Below are 9688 nucleotides of genomic sequence, written 5' to 3'. Positions count from 1 at the left end.
ATGGTGATCAATACTGTGTACAGTGAGCATCCCAAGTACATGATAACATACTCTATGATCTTCTGACCATATCTGGAATATATTGGCCATCCCTAGTGACATGCTTGTACCCATAGGGCCTCATTTATGAGAAATGACGCATCGCTGCGTGAAAGCAGCGATGCGTCACTTCTCAGTGCGCACTCCTTGCGTCATGATTGATGCGCCATATTTATAATATGATGCATCATGGCGCAAGGAGTTACAGATACGTCAGTATTTCTGACGTATCTGTAGGCGCAAAAGTGAGGCATTGCTGGAGTGTGTCACAAAAGTGACGCAACTCCAGCAATGTGTACTTTCACAGTATCTGAAGTCAATCTTTAATATTCAGTGCGTCCCACTTGCCGGCATTGGATGTCTTTGATTTTCAAGGGTCAGACTTGACATACAATGATCATACTTAGCAAAAAGTGGAATGTTCATAGCACCAGTTTGTGATCACTAGTATACAGGTGTCAACGGCTTAGAAGACCACCCATAGCATGTGATGGCCGAATTGTACATTGTGGGACCATCCCTGGCACACAATGGGAATCCCTCTCATTCAGTGGATTTCACTGGATTCGTTTATTGTCTTTGGCCTACAGTAACCGTCTCTTGCATATATTAACGTTTTACTACACTCTCATGCTTCCATTTTCATTTTCTTTTGCTCTCTTTTCTTTTTCTTTTGCAAACCTTTCTTTTTTCAGGTTTGATTGGTCAGTCCTTCTCAATGTCAACGCTCCACCTACTGTTGCGCCTCGAACTGCCCGGCCTTAAACAGGCTTGGCCACACTTGCTTACTTTGAAGGGTTTGGGATTCTGCTACGGGTGATGAGGTGGTAAAAATATGGTAGTGTCTGACACTGAGGTGTTGGTTGGAAATTGTAAGGGTGGTCAGTTGGCTCGGGTTCCTCACTCTCTCTGCCGGAGTATCTCTAGCCTCCATCTGATATTCAAACAGTAAGTAAATGCGTAGCCATTTCATCTGCCAATGCCATACATGCAATCCTGAAAATAACACTGCTACCTCATTTCTGCTGAGAACATGGGGCTGAGGAGGAGGGCCTTGTTTAATTTCTTGAATTTGATCCACATTAACTTTCCTTTTCAGGTATATAACAGGACTTTTTTGCATTATAAAAGTTTTTTTGTTAAGAATTCTGGATCATTAGTGAATCCTGACGAAGACACCATTTTGTTTTCCCTCTCGGCAAGTGAGTTCTAATATCAGGGACTGGTATTTTCGTTGTTCCGCACAAGTTCAGGGCTACAAACCGTATTGCATAAAAAGCTTAGCAGAGACTCGATTGTTTTCTTGACTACTCCATTGATATTTGTTGTCGAACTGTCAAGGTTTTATCATGGAGTATATTGTCCTTTATGTGTGCAAATAAAGGAAAATAACATAATTGACACAGTTAATTAAGTGCAGAAAAATAGAGCAATTGAAAAAATATAATGCTGAAAACCTAGGGCCTCATTTATTCTTAGTGCGCACTCCTTGCAACATTCCTCATGCGTCATATTTAATGTATGACGCATCATGTCGCAAGGAGTTACAGATACGTCACTATTTCTGATGTGTCTGAAAGCGCAAAAGTGACGCATTGCTGGATGTGTCACAAAAGTGATGCAACTCCTGCAATGCGTCCTTTCACACGGGGCAAGGCCCATGTGAAAGGGCCTGCGTCAGTCTTACGCCTGCTGTGAGGCAGGCGCAAGATTTTGACGCAACAGCGTCCTAAAAGTGACGCAGTGAAATCTCATAGATTTCACTGCGTCACTTCTACGACCCTTCCTTGCGTCAATACGCCCCCTTTGCATCCATTATACCTGGCGCAGGTATAATGTGGCGCAAGGGTTTACAAAGTGACGCATCTACCTAGATGCGTCGCTTTGTAAATATGGCGCAACAAGGCATAAAACTGACGCACAGCCTCATAAATGAGGCCACAAATACTTATGGTTAAGACAACATGATCATAGCCATTGTCCTATGTTATTTACTGGAGATGAAGTAAAAAACAAGAAAATAGAGGTGAAAAAGATTGTGAGCACTTTACAATGGCTTCAAAATTCCAGATTAGTAATGTGTTTATTTGTCCACGTACAAGTTAATTTTGACTAGGGTATAGCAATATGTATTACTCCTTTCTTCCACAATAGTGTCTGTTGGCTTGATGATCAAGTGAGCTCAGCAAAATGAGCAACGGGGCCCAGATGTATCAACGGAGTGCGTTGACCTTGCATCACACAGGGAGATGGAAGGGCAATGCAATCCTTAAATCCCATTTTTCCAAGCTGCACTTAGACCACCTTGCATGGCCATGCGTGGCTTTGTAATTCTGGAGTAACGCAAGTCAAGGCAATTCGCTGCCTTGCGTTGCTCTGTACCGGGGAGGCGCTACATGGGTGAAGAGTGGGTGTTTCCACACATCCACTCATGTATTTTGGCACATTCCCATATTCACCACGACAAGTAAACTTGGAAATGTTTCAAAACTGGAGGACTTCCAAGTAGAGGTACAAAAAGGAGAAATAACTTTATTTCTCCACATTTTTTCTTTTTTTCTAAGTGTGATGCATTCTTCAGTACACTTAGAAAAAAAAGAAAATCATCCGAAATGGTAATAGCTACCATTTTATGTTTCTGCTTGTCGTACTGCGCGGCGGGACTACTCTGCGAGCAGGGCTGGGCAGGGGAGGAGTGTGCATGATAGGTTTAGTCGGTCCTCTGGGGCCAACTAAATCAGTCATTCACACTCTCCCATTCTCCATGCAGGCTGCAATGCAGCCTACATGGTGAACATGGCTAAGCCATTAGCCCCAGGCCGGGCGGCGTCCCGACCAATCACAACGTTGCTTGCAGTGTTGTGATTGGCTTAGGGGTGGGACTGGGAGTCTGCCTGCCCACTTCCTGTTCCTGCCAGAGGCAGGAGGGTAGCAGAGACGACGCCGGACCCGGTCGGCAGGAAGGTAAGTTACATTTTATTAAATTATGAAATTAAACCTGCCACCCCACGCAACCCCTCTTCCCGCACAACCATACCAGTCATGCCGGCTTCGACTGATGCACCATTTGTTAGTAAATATATCTAGTTTGTCAGAGCAAATCTTCCTTGTACATGCACAGGAATAGAGATGCCTATTCCCGATGCCCCCTTCGGGAAACACCCAGTGCACCATAAGGTGGAAGGGGGAGTGGCTAAAATAATATATGGTAGAACAGACTGCCAGTGGTTATCAGCTTCCTGCACCTGTCTTCTCCTCAGCGTTGTGTTTCTTCGGACTATTTAATTCTGGGAAACTAAAATAATAACAATATGCATTACCTCTTACATTTTACTCTCTCTCTTGACTTTAATTCTTATTCTATCGATAATCTAAACATACCTATATAACCTTTGGCCTTAGCTCCTCTTCTGTATTTTTTCTTCTATGCTTATTTTCTATTGAAGAGTAACCTTTCACAGTCTTATTTGGTTCTAATAAAGAAACTAAACATAGGGTTAATATTGGACCACTGCCTCCTATTATATCTACTTACATAAACTTCCTAATGTAAATTGTGTGCTGTCACATACCTATGACTGTAATCAGCAGTTTCTTTCTACTTCTTGTGTTACATTTTCTCTGTTTCTATTTTTTCAGGAATAAGGGTCCAGGAAGAACCTATGCTCCTAGGTAAGTATTAAACAATTGTGACTTTAATTCATTATCTTAATACAATTAACTATTTCTATGTTAAACTTCACCTAAGTATCATAACATGAATTATTTCCTTTAGACTTAGCTTAGTTCTGGGAAAGACTTTAGCTCGTGCTCATGAGCTACAGAGTCGAAGAACAAGAACAGTAACACTTGTTAACCTTCTTCACACTTGAAAACTTGAATTCGTTCTCCAGGGGCTGTTTTCAACTCACGGTTTATTCAGAATTTCCTTGAAGCCACACTGCAACATCCTCCGACATATTCAGGAAGGATATTAACTGCGCATGAGCAGCAAGCAGGACACCTCCATTGACAAAGAAAAGCGAGCGCTGGAGCGAGTGCGCAGAATCCTGCCGGTAATACACAATAATATGTCTCTGTCGAGGGACTCGGGAAATACCAACGAAACGAGGACAAAAAGGAAAACCTGACTAAATGAACATCATGGACCACATGTATCATTCAAAATTGCGATCGCAAATGCTGAAATTCGCAGAATTTCGGTGTTTGCGATCGCAATTAGGCTTAATGGTATGTACAAAAGATAAACTGCCTCGCAAAATAAGGGATCGCAAAATTTGCGATTCCTTATTTTGCGAATGCATTGAAGAAATCGCAATTTGCAATTCCTTAAATGGAATGTATGAGGCACCAATGTTGTGTGAATATAGCATAAGGAATCGCAAATTAGCACCAACTACAGGATGGTGGTAATTTGCGATTTCTTTCATAAATGCACATTTTTTGCATTTTTCAAAGTGGCATGCGGCGCACACACATGCCCTTAGGGCATATATGTGCGTGACATGTGCACCCATGCTCATTTCAGGGGTGCAACAGGGTGTCCTTTTGACACCCTGGCACACTTGAAATTGCATTCTCAATTTGCGATTTTCTAATTGAGAATCGCAAATTGAGAATGTCTTCCCATTCATTCCTATGGGCCTCTATGCCCATAGAAATAAATGGGGAGGTATTCCTTAATTGCGAATTGCAATTTGCGGTTCACAATTCAGGAATATGTAGGATTTGCAAAATGTATTGCAAATCCTACATACATAGCGTTTTGCGATTCTCAAAAATTTGCTATTTGAGAATTACAAAACCTAACATTGATACATATGGCCCCATGGGAACTCAAGAAACACATTTTGCCCTTGCCACAAATTCAGGAGACGTGTGCAAAATTCTAAGTTGAGCGCTCCTCATCGAACTCTGAGACAAGCACCTGGAAACTAGAACGTTACTTCGCAGCGAGCGTCGGCCATCTTGAAGTTCCTAGATCTCCAAGCCTGACTCCAGGTCAAGAATTTTTTCTTTTTGATGTTGGTCATTGTTCAGCACATGTGGAACAGAGAGAAAGGTCTTTGCTCTTTGTAATCCTGACATCGTTCCTGCTCTCTCCGTTTGACACAGTGCAGCAAGTTTTCTTTCTGCTTTGCACTGCATCAAATCTTAGGCCCTGGTTAACCAGGATCAAAACACCCTGTTAGTCTCCCTATCTCCCAAGTAAAAAAGGATTCAGAGAACTGAGCACGTTTAACTAAATAAAGTAATCAACAGTTTGTTAATACCTCCCCTTCACTCAGAGTTCTGCTTAGGTCTAAGTAGTGGATTCACAAACGTTTGGGGCAACAGGATGATTTGAAAAGATCGATTTGTCAAACACGAATATATTTTAATTGACACCTGTGGCACATACAATTTGGTGTGTGGACTTCAGAGATCATTATATAAAGATTATGACACACAGATAAACGTAGTGTGGGGAAGAGCATTAGGTATCAGCAAAATACTTTTTCTGCAGGGCTTTCTGCACCATTGTCTTACAGCAGTCCCACTGATAAGGTATACATATATGCCATGGCAGCTCATTTGAGTCATTTCATCAACATATATTTACATATACACTACTTAAGGACAATCAAAGGCTTAAGTTGACAAGTCAATTAAACCTTTGGTTGAAATACATTCCCCTCCTGTTTGTTTTTATTATTAAAGACCCCATTGACATTTATCGTTCCATCATCCATGCTCCATCTAAGTTATCTATTAAGACATCTGAATCACTTTTATCATCCAACCTAGTAAAAATAATAAACATTGCCCAATCAATATATTCCAAGTATTTCGTTGAACAGGGAGCTTAATTAGCCAGGATTTCACAGATCAGTGCCTTTATTGAAGGTAGTGTTGGTTTGTAATTGAGCACGCAAGGGTGACCAAAGCAGTCTCAATTTGCCATGGTTAAAGTTTTGATTGAGGCTCAAAAGCAATAAAAATCCAGGCAATAGCAGCGAAATGCGTGAATATCGCTGAGAATACAGCGATATTCACGCTTTAGCGACGAAATGCTCTTAGCAATGTTATCCATTTCCCATTGGATAACATGGCTAAGAACTGGTCTGGGCAGATATTAGTATGTGGAGATATTCGTGCTTAGCGCAAATATTTCCAATGCTACGCCTGCCTTGCTAATAGGTGATAGAGACGTTAGTGACTGCTGTCATTCGCTAACGGGTTGGGTACGCCCACTTTGCATGTCATTAGCGATAAATATCGCTGACATGCAAAGCGGGCTCCAAACCGCTCCTTATCGCCTACAAGCTGTCGCTAACTGCTGTTAGCGACAGCTTGTTAATAGGGCGATAGAATTATCGCTGCTTAGCGGCCGAATACAGCCGCTAGCGCGGCGATATTCGCCTATCGCCCTCCTTGGTAATATGCCCCTAAATCTGCTGGTAGAAGTTCTGTTGTATTGAGTGGTGAAGAATTGGGGAGAGCCCAGAGGCCTAGGTAGATTAGCACTGGGTCCAGAGTCACTTCACAGTGAAAGATGTTTTTAATGGTGTTGTTAATGTCTTCGAAGTTGGAGAGCAGCAAGGGGCAGTACAAAATCATGTGCTCGAAGTCGCCAACCTCGGAAGAGCAGCACCAGCATTTGTTTGAGTTTAATACGCCCGATTTTCAGGGGTCTAGAAGGATATGTGTAGTAACCAATATTTAAATTGAAGTATGAGATGGGAGTTCCTGAGCTTTGTATCATGGTTCTAAACTAGTGGCCAATTGTCTTTGGATAGGTGAGAGTATCATTCCCTAAGACAAGAGTCAGACCATTTGTTTTGGTGTCTATGTTTAGGGTTGGGCACGAATTCCTGGGGAATTTTGAAACATTTTGAAACATTTAGAAGCAGGTAAGACAGATATCTTTAGTAAGCTTGGGTTCTGTGGGTTCCGGAAGACTTTAAACCAAAAAAGGAAGTGTAGAGGAAGCGATAGAATCACCCTCCTGGTAGATTCATATAAACAAAGAGATTCTATCAAAAAAAGTGCAAGTGTTATTTTTAAAGATTTTATTATATATATTGAAAGGGAGGTTGGCTCTTCATCGGACCAGTGGGATGAAGGCACTATGTGCTTTTAAAATACCCCTCACACACTAAGAATCCCTTAGTGTCATGCTTCATCATGGGGGTCTTCCCGTCCCTCTACGGGGCGGGGCGTGCTACGACCTACGAGCTACGCGGGAGCACTTTAATTTTGTGGTGAAAGACTATGTGTTAGTGCAGTGACAGTGGAGGTAGTGAGGTGTAGGGACCTAGTAATGTGATTAGAAAAGGGTTTAAAAATTCCCTGGCTAGTGGAAAAAATATTTTTATTCGCTTCCCTGGCTGGGAATGTTAAAAAGGGGTTGTGAGGTAGGGCTGTTGGCACCTACCGGGTCGACATGTTTCACAGACAGTCCCCTACTGTCTGATCATCAGGACCATACTGGGAGGTACTCAGTTCTAAGTATTTTAGCCTAGAGTCCTACAAACTGATAGCAAAAATCGGCTGCCAGTTTGTGCTTCAGAGCATGAGTTGGCCCGTTGTGAAGCTTAAAAACATATGTATAAATAGACGAAAGCGAGGTGAAGCTGATGTTCTCCTCGGAGCGGCACGGGGGTAGGAATAAGGCACTGTCGATCAGCGGTTACTTGACCGCATCGAAAAACCCTCGTATCTGCCGGCTCATGAGGCACGCTTTCAGAACCGGGAAAAGACCAGTGCGTCTTTTTTCATTCTTTTTTAAGCTTCACAACGGGCCAACTCATGCTCTGATGCACAAACTGCCAGCCGATTTTTGCAATCAGTTTGTAGGACTCTAGGCTAAAATACTTAGAACTGAGTAGCTCCCAGTAGGGACCACCAATGGTCCTGATGATCAGACAGTAGGGGACTGTCTGTGAAACATGTCGACCCGGTAGGTGCCAACAGCCCTACCTCACAACCCCTTTTTAACATTCCCAGCCAGGGAAGCGAATACAATTATTTTTTCCACTAGCCAGGGAATTTTTAAATCCTTTTTTAATCACATTACTAGGTCCCTACACCTCACTACCTCCACTGTCACTCCACTAACACATAGGCTTTCACCACAAAATTAAAGTGCTCCCGCGTAGCTCGTAGGTCGTAGCACGCCCCGCCCCGTAGAGGGACGGGAAGACCCCCATGATGAAGCATGACACTAAGGGATTCTTAGTGTGTGAGGGGTATTTTAAAAGCACATAGTGCCTTCATCCCACTGGTCCGATGAAGAGCCAACCTCCCTTTCAATATATATAATAAAATCTTTAAAAATAACACTTGCACTTTTTTTGATAGAATCTCTTTGTTTATATGGTTCCGGAAGACTGCCAATGCATAACCAAGGATTAGGCAGCCATATGAAACATTTTAAATGTATGAACAAGTGAACTCAATAACCTTGTTGCAGTACACAATAAGGCATATGTTCGGTGATTGGAGATTGTGTATTTAACTAACTAAGCCACGATTAGGAGTTTGTGTATTAGATACAACAAACTATGCCTACATGGTAGTGTAATGGATGATTTAACATGCACAGCAAGACAGTTAAACAACGGTTATGAAACCTTCTTAGGAACCTGTTAAAATCTCATACCATTTTCCACAATCACCTTAATTATTTAATAGAAAGGCAAGCCATCATATAGAACATGTAAAAAAAGACTGTTGCGTTGTCAGAATTGAGGGTTGGAAGGAATGTTAACTTGTGGTCAATCTCAGCCTAGATCATATCACTGTACTGGAATGCGGTGAGTGTTGCCCCCAATGTCATCGAAACTGCAGGGGTGTCCAGTCACATGTAAGCATCTGAGTCCAGATGTGATAGTGTTCGAGTACATGTAGGGTAAGGTATAGGAGTAGGTAAGTGCGTATTGGTAGCGTGGAAAGGATGTGCAGGGCAACGAGAACAAGTACATTATGGTATGAGACTCTTGTGGTTTACGGTAGTGCGAGAGATGGTGGTCTTTGCTGGTGTGGCTGTTAATAGATCCTAAAAGAAATGTTGTATTTGTCATAATAGGGGATAGGAGTAAGATAGGGCACGTCCCGCTGTGAGAAATTTGAATGTGAAGGGTAAAATCACGGTTTCATGAAGTTCTGCGTGTGTGAGGGTAGTGATGAGAGTTGACATGTTTACATTTAAGCCAAAACCCTGGAGTCCTAGGGGTGTACGTCTGTAGGCTGTATGGTTAGCATACATATTGAGCTGTAAGCACCTTAATAGTATCAGATACATCTACAAAACAATACATCAAGAGAATGTAGCGACTGAGTTCTGATTGACGGGGAGCTTCCCTGAACGGTCACTAAATGATTGTTGCACTGACCCAATCAGGATGATATGTCAGGAGGACATGTCTTATTGTTGCTGATTTTTGATATAATATTCAAATTCAGTGGCGTCATCAAAAATAAAAGTCTTCTTCATTCTGATGATTTTGAATCTGTCTTGGCTGGTGAAAGAGAAGGTGATGCTCAGAACAATGAGTGAAATCAGCAGAGCGAAGAAGCCTTTCCTCCTGAAAACCGTGTCTTTAGCATAGTCCTGGGATATTCTGATCTTGTTGTCATTCCATATTAACGATTTTGATTTCCTCAT

Source organism: Lissotriton vulgaris, chromosome 4_1 (genome assembly GCF_964263255.1).
Source record: "Lissotriton vulgaris chromosome 4_1, aLisVul1.2, whole genome shotgun sequence".
NCBI lineage: Eukaryota > Metazoa > Chordata > Amphibia > Caudata > Salamandridae > Lissotriton > Lissotriton vulgaris.
Note: the sequence above shows the minus strand (reverse complement) of the source record.